The following is a 17,731-nucleotide window of genomic DNA, read 5'->3' on the forward strand; positions in this document are numbered from 1 at the left end:
TGGATCCAAAAGAAAGTGGAAGCCGTTCAGAAGTGGCCAAGGCCTACTACAGTGACGGAAATTCGTAGCTTTCTAGGATTGGCCGGTTACTATCGGCGATTCATCAAGGACTTCTCCAGAATTTCGGCACCATTAACCAAGTTAACTCAGAAAAATGTGAAGTTTCAATGGTCAGAAGCTTGTGAGGAAAGTTTCCAGACTTAAGGCTGTCTAACCTCAGCACCAGTTCTTGTTTTACCTTCTGGGTCTGGGGATTCTCAGTCTTTTGTGACGCATCTCGGATAGGACTGGGTTTGTGTATTGATGCAGCATGCCGCGTTATTGCCTATGCCTCACGACAACTCAAGAAGCATAAGCAGAATTATCCAACTCATGACCTGGAAATGGCAGCAGTCATTTTTGCTTTGAAGATTTGGACCTACCTTATGGTGAAACCTGTGAAATCTATACGGATCACAGGAGTTTGAAGTATATATTCAACAGAAGGATTTAATTTGAGGCAACGGAGATGGATGGAGTTGCTAAAAGATTACGATTGTACCATTTGTATCATCCTGGAAAGGCAATATTGTAGCAGATGCCCTCAGTAGAAAATCTATGGGTAGCTTGGCCCATATCACTCTTGAAGGAGACCAATTGTTGAAGAAGCCATCAATTGGAGGCCGGTGGAATTCAATTGACCTTGGAGAATCAGGAGTTTTCTTAGCACACGTTCGAGCCCAATCTTCCCTAATAGAACAGGATCAAGATGTCTTGCGTTGTGGTCAGATGTATCAAGATTTGAAACAATTGTTTTGGTGGGAAGGCATGAAGAAAGACATAGGAGTTTTTGTTTCTCATTGCTTAACTTGCCAACAGGTTAAAGCTGAACATCAAAGACCTGCTGGGTTATTGCAACAGATTGAGATACCTGAATGGAAGTGGGAAATGATTACAATGGATTTTGTAACAGGTTTACCTCGTAGTTTTAAGGGTTTTGATTCAATTTGGGTAATTGTGGATAGAATGACAAAGTCAGCTCACTTTCTTCCGGTAAAAACAACTTTTAGTGCAGCTCGATATGCTCAACTTTATGTTGATGAGATAGTTAAGCTACATGGAATTCCAGTGTCCATTATTTCAGACCGTGGGCCCCAGTTTACCTCTCATTTTTGGAAATCTTTTCAAAAAGCGTTAGGAACTCGTCTGGATCTTAGCACAGCTTTTCACCCTCAAACCAATGGACAATCAGAGAGGACGATCCAGATATTGGAAGACATGTTAAGGTGTTGTGTTCTAGATTTTGGTGGAAATTGGGACAGCTATCTACCTTGATCGAGTCTCTTATATAATAGCTATCAAGCCAGCATTCAAATGGCACCTTTTGAGGCTCTTTATGGGAGAAGATGCAGGTCACCTATTGGGTGGTTTGAGGTTGGTGAGGTTAAGCTTTTGGGGCCAAATTTGGTACAAGATGCAGTTGAGAAGGTTCGCATAATAAGAGAACATTTATTAGCAGCTCAGAGTAGGCAGAAGGCCTATGTTGATAACAGAAGGCGTAACTTAGAGTTTTCAGTGGGTGATCAGGTATTTCTTAGAGTTCGCCTATGAAGGAGTGATGAGGTTTGGAAAAAGAGCAAGAGTCCTCGATACATTGGTCCATTTGAGATACTGGACAGAATAGATGCAGTTGCTTACCGCTTGGCATTGCCGCCTGAGTTGTCCATGATTCATCCAGTCTTTCACGTATCAATGTTGCGCAAATACCTTCCTGACTCATCTCATGTGCTTGCACCACAAGCCATAGAGCTGAAGGAAGATTTATCATTTGAAGAGGAACCAATGGCTATAGTTGATCGCCAGGTAAAGAAACTACATTCTAAAGAGATAGCGTCTGTGAAGGTTGTTTGGAAGAATCATTCGGTAGAAGAAGCAACTTGGGAAGTAGAGGACGCTATGCGCGACAAATATCCGTATTTGTTTGAGTCCGAAAGTAACTATCACACTTATCACCATATATGAATTCGAAATTCGGGGACCGAATTTCTTAAGGGGGAAAGAATGTAATGACCAAAAAAAAAAGAGAAGGAAAGGAAAGCACGTGGGGGGCACATGCCCCCACTTAAATTTTTTCCTATTTCCCTCCCCTCCTTCGAAGACCCGTCCCGTCCCCCTTTCTTTCTTTCACTTTCTTTTATTTCCTTCCAACAAAACCTAAACCTTCTCTTCTTTCTTCTCATTCAACTCTTCATCTTCTCATCTTCTTGCAATTTCACCCATTATCAAACTCATCTTCATCATCTTACCTTTTCTTTTCTACTCTATCTTATTTATTCAGAATCCATTTCTCAAAACCCGAAATCATGGAATGTCAACTTAATGAGTGAAAGAAGCATTCAACTTTGAGTTCCAATTATTATTGAGGTTTCAAGGTAACTCTTTGACTCAATAATTAGCCATCCTAATTTTGTCATCTCTATATTTATGGGTATATATAAATCCGAATTTAGGGTTATTAGAATTAGGAAATTTGGGACTTTGGTCAAGATGAGTTAGATTATGTTAATTGACAATGTTAGCTCACAAACATCATTATTGTCATATTTTAAAGTTGTAGAGTTATTGGACATCATTGGTAGCTCATTGGCGCGCTCAGAGTTGCTTCGATTTTGAAATCAAGTGTGAGTGGATATTATATCTATAATTGTTTTTAATATATATTATCAATTTTGTTGAATCATTAATTTGGAGTCTGAAGATATTTTACTATTGTGATTTTGAATTTTTGAAATGAATAATGATTCGTGAAACACAATTTTATAAAATACACGAGACGATATTTATAATTTTGTAAAGCATACATGTTTTTTTATTTGACTTTATTAAATTTTAATTAAATTTTAGTATGCATTCTTATATATATTTTTTTAATATGAAAGAATTAGTAATATGTATAATTATTAGAGATTGTTATAAATGATTTGGTTTGGATTGGTTTGGGAGACTCTGACTTGAAAACCGTAGTTAACGGCGGTTATGACGTTAACTTAGATGCATCTAACTCAGACCTCAGCTAGCAGGGGCGTTGCTAGCCCAACGTGTAGGCCACACGTTGGATCTGTTATACCGTACGGGCACACTAGAGGAAAGGGCTACCCTTAGAGGTGGAGCCGCCCTAAGTATGTAATATTTGATTTGATTTGACTTCTGAATGAGAACTCCCATTTCAGTTCATCGCTTAACTACCTATCTTTTTGTTTGCATAATTAATTAATATAAATTTCTCATTTCTGAAAGGAAATATAATTTTCAAGGTAAACTCTGTATTGTCTCGTGTGGGTTATAGATGTAATGTTTGCTCACTGAGTTGTAAAACTCACCCTATTATATTCCCATGTTTTTCAGATACAGGAGTCATTCCCGGTTCCATTCCACCTGCCCCTCAGTAAATCTTAGTCATTTTGGTGAGCCCTTCTTTTTTCCAAGGGCTAAGTAATTATGTAATGGAACCTTTGCTCAAAAAATTTAGATTATGTCAATGCTCCATATGTCACAGGCAGGATCCTCGTGTGGGTTATGTTATTTTGAATCTTGAACTGTTTAGGTAGTAATTATGATTTGGTGATGTAAGACTTATGGTTTTAACTATATACTGTTTAGGTAGTAATTATGATTTGGTGATGTAAGACTTATGGTTTTAACTATATACTCTAGTTATCAACTTGATATATATATATATATATATATATATATATATATATATATATATATATGATGCGTATTCTGGATATTTGGTTGTGGATATGATTGGAGTATGTTGTTGTTGTTGTCTTTGAATTGTTTTTTTTATATGGAGTTAAAGTATGTGGGTAAGGTCCTAGAAACAGAGGAGATTCTGTCCGTTTTTCTAAAAATTTGGTCGTTTGGCTTGCTGAGGGACTTGTCCCTTGAGCGCCAGTCATGGCTTGGTTCGGGCCATGACAATTATATTAGACTAAGATCTTTTATCTTTGGTAAGAGTAGGGGTGTATAAAAAATAAATAAATTATGGTTAATTGGTTAAAAAATTGATTAACTACTTTAATAAAATAATTTGAAAAATTATATTTTTATATTATTAAAAGGTGGTTAACCAAAACAAAATTTAAAAAATCGATATTCAATTAACTAAAACCAAAACTAAATTTTATACAATTTTTGTGATCAAATTGGTTAACCGATTTTTAACTGGTTAAAAACGGTTTTTAACCGATTAAAAACTGACTTTTAACTTTGATTTTTGAAAAATTCAAATTTTTTATGTAAAAATCGGATATTTTTTAAAAAATATAGTTTTTTTTAAATTGGTTTTTATTTTTATAACCAATTAAAAACTAATTTTTAAATTTTTTAATTAGTTAATAACCAATTTTATCATATAAAACTAATTTGGTTAATTAATCAAATTATATTTTTTGCTAACCCAAAAAAAAATTTGGTTTTTGAATTAACCAAACTATGTACAGTCCTAGATAAGAGTGGTCAAGATGTGTTTATATTCATAGAAAACTTAAGAAAAATTCTAGCTAATCAATATTTTTTGTAGCCAATATGTTAATAAATCAGTCAATTTTATAATAAAATATCGAACAAAAATAAATATTTAAAATTATTAAAAAATATATCCAAAATTTTATAGAAAAAACATTTAAATTTAACAAAAAAAATAACGAAAATTATAAAAAAAAAAACAACATTCAAAATTTCTAAAATTTAGAAGTATTGTTTATTTTCAATTTTTCATTTACTTCTTAATGTACATTCTTAAAAAAAACATTTGAAATTTTTAAATAAGTAAAATATCAAAACTGACTATAAAAAATTACAAATCTGACCATAAAAAAATTAAAACTAATTTATAACCATAAAAAATTAAATTTCATAGACAAAACTACGAATTTTAAAAATCTATCAAAAATTTTTAAATTGACTCTCCATTCTAACTTAATCACTCTCAATTTTTAATCCCGAGTAATTACCCAAATCAGTCCCCAAGGATTTTAGAATTGGACATTTTAGTCCCCAAGAAAAATTAATACACAGATCAATCTCTAAGGATTTACTCCGACAGACAAATCAGTCCCCAGTTCATTTTCTGGCAGAATAATTACCCAGATCAATCCCCAAAATTTTAAAAACGGATATTTTATCCCCAAGAAAAATTAATGTACAAATCAATCCCCAACGTTTCTCTCTATTAGACATAATAGTCCTCCGTCCAAAAATAAAATAAAATAAAATTATTATTATTATTATTATTAATTGCACATTAATATTGTGCTATATTTTTTGTATTTTTTAGACAAAAATAATAATAATTTATTCATTAAATTCTTATATATATATATTATATATAATATATATATAATATATATATATATATAGTCACTTAATAATAATAATAATAATAATAATAATAATAATAATAAAATTATTAAAAATTATTTTACAAGAAATTCAAGGTTAAAACTATTTGATATTTTTGTATTTAATATAATCAAAAGATGTCCTATGTAAAAAAAATATATATGTTTGTATTAAAAAATATATATTAAAAGAAAAGATTTTAATTTGGATTTATATTAAATACATATTTTTTTAATACAAACATATTTTTTAAAGTAGTACATCTTTTGATTATATGCGAAAAGATTCGACGAATTGGTATTTCGGTCGCACAATATATGCGAATTTGCATCCGAGTCCGAAGAGTTGACCGGAATTCTGCATCGAGCGTTTGACAAGGTCATGGCTGAGATGCAAGAATATCAAGAGAGAAGCAAAGGAAAAAGTTTGTTATCCCACGAAGAAGCGACGTTGAGCGATGTGAGCGACCTTCAAAGCCCGCCACGCATCAAAACAAGAGGCCGGCCCAAGAACCGACTTGGATCAAACTTGGAAAAAAAGATCTTAAATGCCATGAAGAAAAAGAAAAAGACAGCTCTAAGCGAGGTAAAATTGACTTGCTTTCGATTAGGTAAAAATTCAATTGTGCATTTTGCTAATATACAATTAATTATGTGTTTTGTAGTTGAACCTTTTGGATGCTAGATCATTGATTCAGTCAAGCTCCACTCTTTACAATGCACCAGATATGAATTATCCAAGAGAGGATTATACGAGTTTTAATTTTTATTAATATAGAGTTTTGTTCACTCATGAGTAACTTTCGGTTCATCAAGGTTATAGGAGGGTTATTTTCTGACTGTTGTTAGTCTTTAATGAATAGTCACTTTTTTGTGAAATTTTTTATCCCAAAAGTCAATTTTTTTCTTTATTGAATATTCAATTTATTTTGCTATGTCAAAGAGATTATAATTAGCTCTCTGAATTTCTATACAGTTTGTTTGCAACTTTCGGTTTGACAAATGTATTAATTTCGGTTCACTGTATTTTTTGGTATTCTTAATGTATTGGTAAATACACTGATTGCAATCACTGAGAACCTAGAATAAAACATCAGCCAGACAGTTCCAACAGATATATATCTCAGATGAGTAATCCATCTTGAATCAAATATAAATATTAACATTTGATATATACATTGATATTAAGAACAAATATATACATTAACATTTACATTAATATTGACATATATACATTTGAAAGAAGCACTGTTTTCTTTTTTAACAAGTTAAACAAAATATTGTTAATTATAACTAGTCAATCATAGTATATGCTATTTACTATCTAAATCCCCATATGTGAATTTATAATAAGGGCTGGAGAAGACAGCAGATGGCTTTGGGAGTCTTATTGCTTCAGATTTCTAAATCACTTGGTCTCTGATTTTGTTCATTTCGTGCAACAGAAGATTCAGATCATATTGGTACCTGAAGTCATCAATCTCTTCCTACATTTCAATTGAAAGGAATTAGTTACATAAGAAATGAACCCAACTGAAATAAGAATAATATCATTTAAAGTGCTAGTTATATTGTAAAAATAGAATCACAATAACCCTAAAGCCTAATAACATTAAATATCAAGTAAATCAAAATCACAATGCCACCGAACCGAATAATGTTCATGTGGTGAATAAATGGTGATTAACTTTGAATCAACAAGAATAGTATTTCTCCATACAAAAGGAGTACTGAATAGAGTAACAACCAATTTCAAAGCCCTAGTTAAATTATCCACTCAACTGAATGAAATAAGAAAAGAATTTAGAAAGTACTTACTTGCGTCCAAACTTTATATTTATATCTCTTCCCGCTTTTGATCTTCGTGGATCAATTGTTTCGAGCCATTTCATCATGTATATTCCACAATCATAGCTTAGCAAGAATTCAGTATAATACGATTAATAGTATACAAAATAAAACACATTAAAAATAGCACTATAGATGAGAAAGATTCTTACTCTGTACATTGACCATTCAGTGTGATATACTCTGCTTCCTCTCCAGTCCGTCCTCCATTAAGGGTTCTACCCCAGCGTACACCCTTATCTGGAAAATTATTAAATCCTTAAAGAGACACAAAAAGTAAATAAAGAGAAGCAACAACAGTAAACCGAACTTCTCTCATCTACTGAATAATTTGAATAATTTACAACAAAATAAATTACAAAAAATTTGTTCAGTTTTACTCTTGCTTCAGGTATATCTTTTCTCGACTTATTGATAGGGTCAAGGACATAGAATTTCTTTTTGTTGACATCAGCAATCCACAACCACCATTGTGCTCCATTATAAATTGGCACAAATAGCTGAAGTTTGGAGAAAGGATAGAATATTTTAGTCAAAACAATCGCAAACAAGATAATTATTGAAGAATTTTTAGAAATTACAACTTACAAATGGATGCGATGCAAGTTTTCTCTTGTCAAGAAACTGGCGATGGTGGGCATACTGCTCAATATCGAACCTGTAACCCTTGTTTGTAGTTTTATCAGTGTAGTCCATGCCATGTCTTCCCAACATAAAATTCTACAAAATGAACATCAGTTAAATCACATTTCCACCGAACCGAATACAATTCATATGCTGAATAAAACGTAAAAATCATTCAATCATGCAAAAGAACTCAACACAACACATAACAATCAGGTGAATCAATATTAACATTCCCACTGAACCGAACAGCAATCACCAGGGAATAAGAAATTTAGCTTACTACAATATCCAGCGGCACAATGTATATTTGTTCCTCATACCGGCGAACTTTTATTTGGTTGAGAATCATGTTATGTATACTGACAACCTACACAAAGAAAATTTATGAGATATACTGTATAAGAGTGTTTAGAAAAATCATTAACGTTAACGCAATTGGCAAAGAATTTATCGTGGCATGCACTTGTTCTTTGGGCATTAAAGACATGAAATATTCTCTTAACCCCTCGTAAAGTGCCTCGTGTTTCAAGACGAATATTGTATCATATTCATTGCTGCTATCTTTTGTCCTTTTCACATGTATCATCCAATGATAACACTTTTCGATCAACTCCTTCGAGATTTTTATCTTTTTCTCCGGAGTTTTGAAAACTTCAGCAGCTGGTAAGGTTAGCTCAAAAGATGTTGCTTCAGTAAACTTTAATGCTGCTATCACTCCAGTATCTACCATCGCCTTTGCCAGGATTTCAAGCTGTGAAACAGGCAGCTCAGAGGGATGAGTTGATTGAGATGCTGGTGGACTTATCCCAAGGCTAAAAGAAGGCATATCATCTTCCTTTTGCCTAGGTTGCTATTGTTTTTTGGCAGGGCTGCTGCATTAAACAGAAAATAGTTCAAAAATAACCCATTAAAATTAATAAAAAGAATTTTTATGTGCAACTTACTCATTATTAGAAATTTCATAGATATAGTCATCGTTGATTAACTTTTTAATAACAGAACTCATAACCGACAACGTAGGTTCTGGCTCTGTTTTCCTCAGGGAAGATATCTCGACAGCCTGCTTTTCGGGTTCTAGAGGGCAGTTGTAAGAAACAAAAGAGATAAAACTTACAATTAAAGCATGTAGTGAAGTGAAATTATCGGGATATGTATAAGCAGTAAAACTTACACATTAACATGTACTTCTTCTTCCGATTGCTGCGCTGTTGCTTCTTTGCTGGGCTACTGTTGCGGTTCCAAAGGGCTGCTGCATTAAAGAGTATTCCATTAAAAATAAATAAAAGGTATTTTATGAGCCCACTAAACTAAAATTAAACAATGTGGTGAACAATGGTAAAACTTACAATTCAGGCTGTGCTTCTTCTTTTTCTTCTTTTTCTTCTTGTTTGAGAGTGCTGTTGCATTAAACAGAAAAGATTTCAGTAATGATACAGATTTTTTTAATAAAAAGAATTTTAATCACCAGCTAGATCAAAGATTATAAAAATGATATTAATTAAAATTTACACATTAATTGAAGGTTCTAGCTCTGTATTCCTTGGTGAAGATCCCTCAGGAGCCTGCTCTTGTTGTTCAGTTTGTTGTGGCAGTGGTTCTTTGCTCGGCTGCTATTATGGTTCCCAAGGGCTGCTGCATTAAAGAGGAAGCAGTTCAATAATGATCCCGAACTGTTCATACCCTGGGTCGAGCTGTATGACCCGGGCTGATTGAAGACAAATCGACCGACCTGTTCAGACCAAGATTACATGACCTCTTTATAAAAGAGGTCGGCCAAACCGCTACAGAGGCACAAGAAGGCCCAAACAGAGGAATACGACCCAAATCTAAAGGCAGTCCAAAGCCTAGAAAGATAAAGGCGGTCCTCTTAAAGATAAGATGACTTCACTCAAAGATAAGATAAGATAACTATCTTATCTCCAGAAATGTCACTCCACACCATTATAAATACACTGGAGCACTCAGGTATAGCTGATACTCTGATTCTACTAAAAACTTGCTCAATACCCTTGCTAACTTAAGCATCAGAGTCCTTTGCAGGTACCACTACCCTCCGGTGACGAAAGACCAGCAGCATTGCCAGTCCAACAAGTCGGACACGACTGTTCTGGCCACCACCCACCAGTCGGAGACGTCATTTCCGACCAGCACAGAAGATCTCGTCCGAGATCGACCTACAGTTTCTGGTAACCCTCAAAACATTAGCGCCGTTGCCGGGAAACCTGAAAGTCATCCCATCATCATGGCAGACAACCTTAATGACGACCACGATTCTAATGTAGAAAACAGGAGGCCGCATAAGAACGCGGACACCACACCAAAAGATGCATCTCAACCAGATAAAGATAAGAATCCACCAAATGCAGAAATAATGGAGGCACTTCAAACTCAATAGGATCGCCTCAAACAACTTGAAAAAGAGGCAGAGCATCAACGGGAAGCCGAGAAGGACCTCCGAAGAGAAACTAGGCGACGCCGGGAGTTAGAGGATAAACTCCTAAAGCTCGAGGCCGATCTCAAAGCCAAAGCTACACGATCCAGTCATGAAGATAGTCTCCGCAAAGATCAGGACCCATTCATCAAAGAGATCATGAAAGCCAAAGTCCCAAAGGACTTCAAGGCGCCTGACATGACCCCGTACGATGGCACATCAGATCCAAGCCATCACCTCAGTAATTTCAGAAGCAGAATGTATTTCACTGACGCCTCGGATGCTATTTGTTGCAAAGCTTTCCCGACTACCTTAACAAAGGCAGCAATTAAGTGGTTCGACAGTCTGCCCCCTAGATCAATCACAAGCTTTGACGACTTAGCCAAGAAGTTTCTTGCCAGGTTCTCCATCCAGAAGGACAAAACCAAGCACTCTCCAAGCCTATTAGGGATCAAGCAAGGAGATCAGGAAAGTCTTTGCAACTACATAGAAAGATTCAACAAGGCATGTTTAGACATACAAAGTCTGCTGACAGAAGCAGCCATTATGGGTCTCATCAATGGCTTACGAGAAGGACCTTTTAGTCACTCCATATCAAAGAAACATCCCACTTCTCTGAATGAAGTGCAAGAACGAGTAGAGAAGTACATCAACATGGAGTAAAACTCTCGACTCGGAGAGACCTCAAAATCCAGATTCTCCTATTCCTCCCGAGATAAGGACAAGGAGTCCAAGAAAAAAGAAGATCAACATGGAGAGAAGATTAAGAAATACCACAATTACACCCCTCTTCGGGTGTCTCTTATGGAAGTCTACCGAGAAGTATGCCACACTGAAAAAATCCCACCACCTCGACCAATTAAAAGTAAAAAAGGAGGCGAAAATTAGACAGAATATTGCGAATACCATCGAATTTATGGACATCCCACCAACGAGTGCTTCGACTTGAAGAATGTCATAGAAAAATTGGTGAGAGAAGGGAGACTAGATCGGTACTTAGCCAACAAGACAGACGAGCCTAGAAAAAAAAGAAGGGACGAAAAGGTCGGACGAACTGAGTGACCACCTCGTACCCCGAATAGACATGTCCACATGATACATGGTGGGTTTGCAGGAGGAGGAACCTCAAAATCATCTCGCAAAAGTGACCTTAAAGAAGTATATCACCTCGAGGGAGGAGAAGGAGCACCCGGCCTCCCTACTATTACCTTCACTAAAGAGGACGCGGCTGGCATCATCTCGGAACATGACGATCCCATGGTCATCACTATCATATTTGTCAACGCTAATCTCCACCGCACACTGGTGGACCAAGGAAACTCGGCTGACATCTTGTTCAAAATCGCCTTCGACAAACTCGGCCTAGAGGAAAAAGAACTTAGAGCATATCCAAACAGCTTATTCGGACTAGGAGACACTCCAATCCAACCACTTGGATACATCTCACTACACACAACCTTTGGAAAAGGAAACGGTCAAGAATGCTCAACATAGACTACATCGTGGTCGACGTAAGTTCAGCCTACAATGCCCTGATAGGTCGGACAATGCTAAATAAGCTCGCCGCAGTAGTCTCGACTCCACATCTATGCATGAAGTTTCCAACTACAGAAAGGATCGCTACGATAAAAGGAGACCAGAAAATAGCACGCCGCTGCTACAACGAAAGTCTGAACCTCAGAGACAAAGGAGAAGAAATCCACACCATCGAACTCGGGGAAGTTCGAGGTCAGGAAGAACTTCGTCCACAACCTGAAGATGAGATAGAAAAAGTCCAGATCAGAGATGTCCCAGATAAAACAACCAATATTGGTGCAATCTTAAAAGGAGATGTAAAGGAGTCCCTCATACAGTTCTTAAGAGATAATGTCGACCTTTTCGCATGGAAGGTCGCAGACATGCCGGGCATAGACCCCAAACTAATGTGCCACAAACTGGCAGTATATCCAGGATCTCGGCCAGTACAGTAGAGGCGTAGAAAGCTCGGACCAGAAAGATCCCAAGCTGTGGAAGAACAGGTACAAGCTTTACTAGAGGCAGGATTCATAAGAGAAGTCAAGTGCCCACTATGGCTAGCCAACGTCGTTTTGGTAAAAAATCAAATGAAAAGTGGCAAATGTGTACTGATTACACTGATCTCAACAAAGCTTGCCTAAAAGATCCTTATCCTCTCCCAAGTATCGACGCTCTGGTGGATGCCTCCTCCGGATACAAATACCTCTCGTTTATGGACGCCTATTCGAGGTACAATCAAATCTCGATGTACCCACCTGATTAAGAAAAAACCTCATTCTTAACCCCAAAAGCAAACTATTGCTACGTCATCATGCCATTCGGACTCAAAAACGCAGGAGACACTTATCAAAGATTAATGAATAAGGTCTTCACAGACCATGTCGGGAAAATCATGGAGGTATATGTGGATGACATGTTAGTAAAGACACAAAGCGAGGAGTCATTATTGTCCAACCTCACCCAAGTATTCGATACCATAAGAAGGCATGGCATGCGACTTAACCCTGCAAAATGCACCTTCGCAATAGAAGCTGGTAAATTCCTGGATTTCATGCTCACACAAAGAGGAATCGAGGCAAATCCTGATAAATGTCGGGCTATACTCGACATGAAGAGTCTGACCTATGTCAAAGAGGTACAACAACTCAATGGAAGATTGACAGCCTTGTCCGGATTTCTAGCCAGATCAGCAATAAGATCTCTCCCCTTCTACGCCACTCTAAGGAAGGAAAAGAGGTTTAAATGGACAATGGACTGCGAGCAGGCTTTCCAGGATTTTAAAAGGCTCCTCATGAACTCCAAATAGTGTTTGAAGTGCTCTACAAACTCCCTCAGATTGTACCCGTTTATGTATAAATTTTCCAAGCTGCATATTCAAAGCCTCGCACCTGGATGTCGTCTTCAGTCCTGCGAAAAATTTTCCTCGAATATGGGCATTAGACCAGGAATGCTTCTTGGCATACATCTCTACTATCCACAGATGATCCTCCAACCCGTGGTCCGCCACACTATCCGTCCATATTCTCTCAAATTCGTCAACCTCTAGATCTCCCATGAGGCATAGACGGAATTTCCTAAGAAAACCCGGCCGTCCAACTCTAACAGTGGCGTTCCTTAACAAATGGCAGCTACACAGCATGTGATGTGTACCGGGAAAAACTGTGCTAACCGCACTCTTCATGGTGAGGTCACCGTCCGTGATGACAGACTTCGGCTGTTTTTCCTTTATTGCCTCAAGGAATGACTGCATCAACCACACAAAGCTTGCTTCGCTCTCGTTGCTCAAGATGGCGTAGCCGAATACCACCGTCCTCATATGATGGTCCACCCCTGAGAATATTACCAAAGGGCACTTGTATTTGTTATGACTGTAAGTTGCATAAAAACCCAGGACATCACCGAAGACACTGTAGTCATAACGACTTGTACCATCGCACCAGAAGAGATTTTCCAGCCTCTTGTCAACATCCAGCGAGTACTTCCAGAACATCCCAAAATCAGTGGTCTTTAAAGTTCCCAAGAACTTCAACACGGACTTCGCATCTGTCGCGCTAGCCCGCCTTTGCTTCTCTATCGCATTATATATGTTCTTTATCTCGAGCCCAACAGTCTCGAATCCGCCTGACTGATTGGCAAACGCGTGGAAAATCGTCGGCACCCGCAACCCAGATTTCCTCATGGAATTGATCTGGTGCAAATCCCCTTCCTTGACTGCTCTGTGTGACCGCGACAGACCCCTAAACCTCGCATCCAGCATGGGATGATTATGGTTATCGCAGAATTGTTTAACAAATCATTGCCCGTTGGCATCATCAACGTGGACCTTAATCCGGGCTTCACACCCGCACCGCGTGATCGAGCACATGAATATCTCCTTCCTTCGAGCACATGAATATCTGCCAAATTATTTTGTCCTCCGCCCCCTGCTTTGTTCTGCGACCCACCTTGGACCTCCTGACCGAGAATCCCTTGATGCGACCGTATTCGTTGTAGTAGTCATAAGCTGCCTGTAGGCTTGTGAACTCCGTCGTGAGGACGTCCTTGGCTGTGAGGGAAGAAAATTCAATTGCGCCAAAGGACCCTATCCCCTCAACAATCCTCACTCCTGCTTATGCATCTATGTCCGCATCTGCGGCGGACGAATCCATCGCTTCTGCTTCCTCTACCGGCACGGTTTCGCCGCTCATTCCATCATCAGCATCCTGCAATGAACAACATGCGGCATGTGTGACAACAGGCGGTGGGCCACATCAACATAAATCAGTCAACAAAAACTCATAACATGAGCAACAAACACACCTGTGACGCATGGACTCGGTCAAAAATAGATGAAAACTCGTAGCTAGGCTCCACAAACCCGTTCGGCTGTCATAGTTTAAAAAAACACAGTGAGCCAATAGAACATCGGCGTTATCAACCCTAACTACGAACACGCAGCTATAATTCCAAACATCCTAAAATAACCCAACTAAAACTCATTCAACCGTAAGGACCAACTCCAATTTTCGGTACAGAAATTAAAAACTAACAAATCAAATTCGGCTATGTGCCATAATAAACGGCAACCTCAAACAATCAAATGGTTAAAACTGTTGGGGAAACCGGTGAGGCACGGACCCCCCAATTGAAATCAATTTCGGTAAAACACCTCCCCCGGTATTATTGAGTGGTAAAAACTTCAGTGACACCGACAAAGCGTACCTGTGAATCTCGTTGCCCTGTGTGCTCCATTTTCTTCCCTTATTGTGAACCTCGAGACAGCCAGATCTCGATCTGTGCTTCCGCGCCGTTCAATCCCGCGTTCTCCTCCGTCGTGCACCGCCATCTCCGTGCAAGTCGACCAAACAAACCTTCACACTGACCCCAACTACAGCTTTCACCTACCTATTAATGGAGTTTGGGGCTTTGGTTTATTACCGGATTCTCGTCTCCTCCCCTGTTTTGGTTGTTTCTTAGTTTCATCCCCAACCGCTACTTTTGTTTATTTGTGAACCGACCCCAATCTTTGTCAAAAATTAAATTCATTACCTGGTCTACCAAGGTCTTGAATATACTTTTTCCACCGAAAAACGTCCTCCATACAAAGCCTTCTTTTTTGTAGTTATACTGTTGTAGACATATACTTTGAATGAAGATTCAAAAATACACATCATTTCTTAATTCTTTTATAATTATAGATGATACTTTTTTTTTCTTTTTTTCCTTTTCATTTCTCTTGTTCATTTTTATTCTATTTTATTCTATTTTTTATTCATTTATTTTTCTCCTCTCTTTCACATTATATATTCATTTTTCATGTTTAAACATTTTTAATCTCTTATTCTTCTTTATGAATATAATAAATAGAGACGAATTAACCTTTATTTTGAACAAAAATGAATAAATATACTTTATAAAAAATTAAAAATAAATTTAATTTTCATATAATAATAATGTAAAAAAATTCTACACATGAAATCATCTAAATTTCTATTTGTGTATTCACTACAACAAAATTTAATTTTGGTGATAATAAGTCAATAACATAATAATCATTATATGCCTTATTTAACTTATGTTTATGCGACAATTATATATTTGTCATGATTATCATATATTATATGGTAATTTTATACTTTTACAGATATTAAAAAAATCTTTATTGGCAATTGTATAATTGCTACTAAAACTTCTTAACAATAAATTATAAGATGACTAATATTTAATTGTCGGTAAATATATTAGTGGTTATTTTTATTGACGCTAAAAAGATTTTAGAAAAAAATTCCAACATCAAGTCAACCAAACCAAGATGAGAAACACATACTATAAAAAAAATAAAAATTAAGCAAATCAGCGACAGTTATTTTTTGTTTTTCAGTTGATATTAATTGTTCAGATATTTAAAATGGCTTATATGAAGAAAAAAATTTACTAATTCAACCAAACAAAATAACATCTAATTTAAAATAGGATTAACTATTACCAAAAACCTAATTCAAATCAGTAACAACTAAACTAGATTTTTACTAACTTTTTAATCAAAATTTTACCTGCAAAATAAAATGAACATCTACATACAAGATAAACTGAACATCCAAATACAGTCACATATTTTCAAACATTCATAAATCCCCTAATTCAACCAAATAAAATAACATCTAATTTAAGATGCTTTAACATTATCAGAAGCCTAATACTTCCTCTGAAAAAATGAAACCCTAACTATCAACTAACATTTTGTAGATCAATGAGTGAAAAAGCAAAGTGGTACGGTGGAATAATTCGCACGTCACCTTTATAATGATGGTGACGGCACAGCTGGACGGCAATGGGGCCGACTAAGTGTTGTGGTGGTGGCGCCAACTGGGTGCTGATGTACTGGCGCCTTTGGCGTGCGGCTCCATCCTTCTGTTGCAGCGGCGCTGGTTGCCGGTCTCCGGCACTAATGGAAGACGATGGTGCTGCGACACCATGCGTGAGAGTGTGGAGGAGAGGAAAAAAGGAAAATAGTGGTAGAAGAGCAATGCCACGTGTCAAGTATGGAAGTTGGCATGGCACCGACAGAAATAACAGAAAAGAAAACTGGTGGCACTGAGGTTTGCTAGAAAGACAGGGAGTGATAACACTACAAGGCTATGTTTGTTTAGAGAAACATGACATTGAGACGGTGATACAGAGATATAAAATGGTGTTTGACAGAAGAGACATAGACAGAAACAATGTGTCCAAGAACACTGAATTAGTGTATTTTGTGTCCATCCTGACAGAAAAAACACGAAAACACTAACAAAAGACACAACTTATCTTTTATTTTTTCTTTCATTATTCTTGTTAATTTTTTATAATTATATTTTTTATTATTATATTTTTCGTCTTAAATGTTTTGAATAAAAAAAGAGAATAAATTATATTTTTATAATTTGTTCTAATTTATTACCAAACAATATATAAAAATACCAAATTTTATGTTTCTGTCTTTTATGTCTTGTTTTTTGTGTCTTGTCTTATTTTCTGAAACAAACACAATCCAAGAAATTTGGGTGTGTCAAAATTGCTGTAAAAAGAGTTGAAAAGGTGGATAATTAAGTGAAATAAGTGAATAATGGATTTTTAAGAAGGTAATTAGGAGTGAATTGTTTTTTTTAATCTTGTGTAAGAGTGAATTGTTCGTCTAATGAAATTGAAAAAATAAAAATAAAAATTATATTTTGATATTTTATATAAAAATATATTTATATATAAGATATTTTTATTTAACTATAATATTAAAAATATTTAAACAAAAAATACTTTTTTAAATAAAAAATATAAATTATAACTTTTAATTTTTTTATTTTTTCTACTATTTTTATTTTTATTCCTAAAACTTTACCCAACGGATAAAATCGCCCAAATAAGCTTACACTAAAAAATTGAAGCTGGGAGCAGAGTTTTGTTATTATTT

Source organism: Arachis stenosperma, chromosome 2 (genome assembly GCF_014773155.1).
Source record: "Arachis stenosperma cultivar V10309 chromosome 2, arast.V10309.gnm1.PFL2, whole genome shotgun sequence".
NCBI classification, from domain to species: Eukaryota; Viridiplantae; Streptophyta; class Magnoliopsida; order Fabales; family Fabaceae; genus Arachis; species Arachis stenosperma.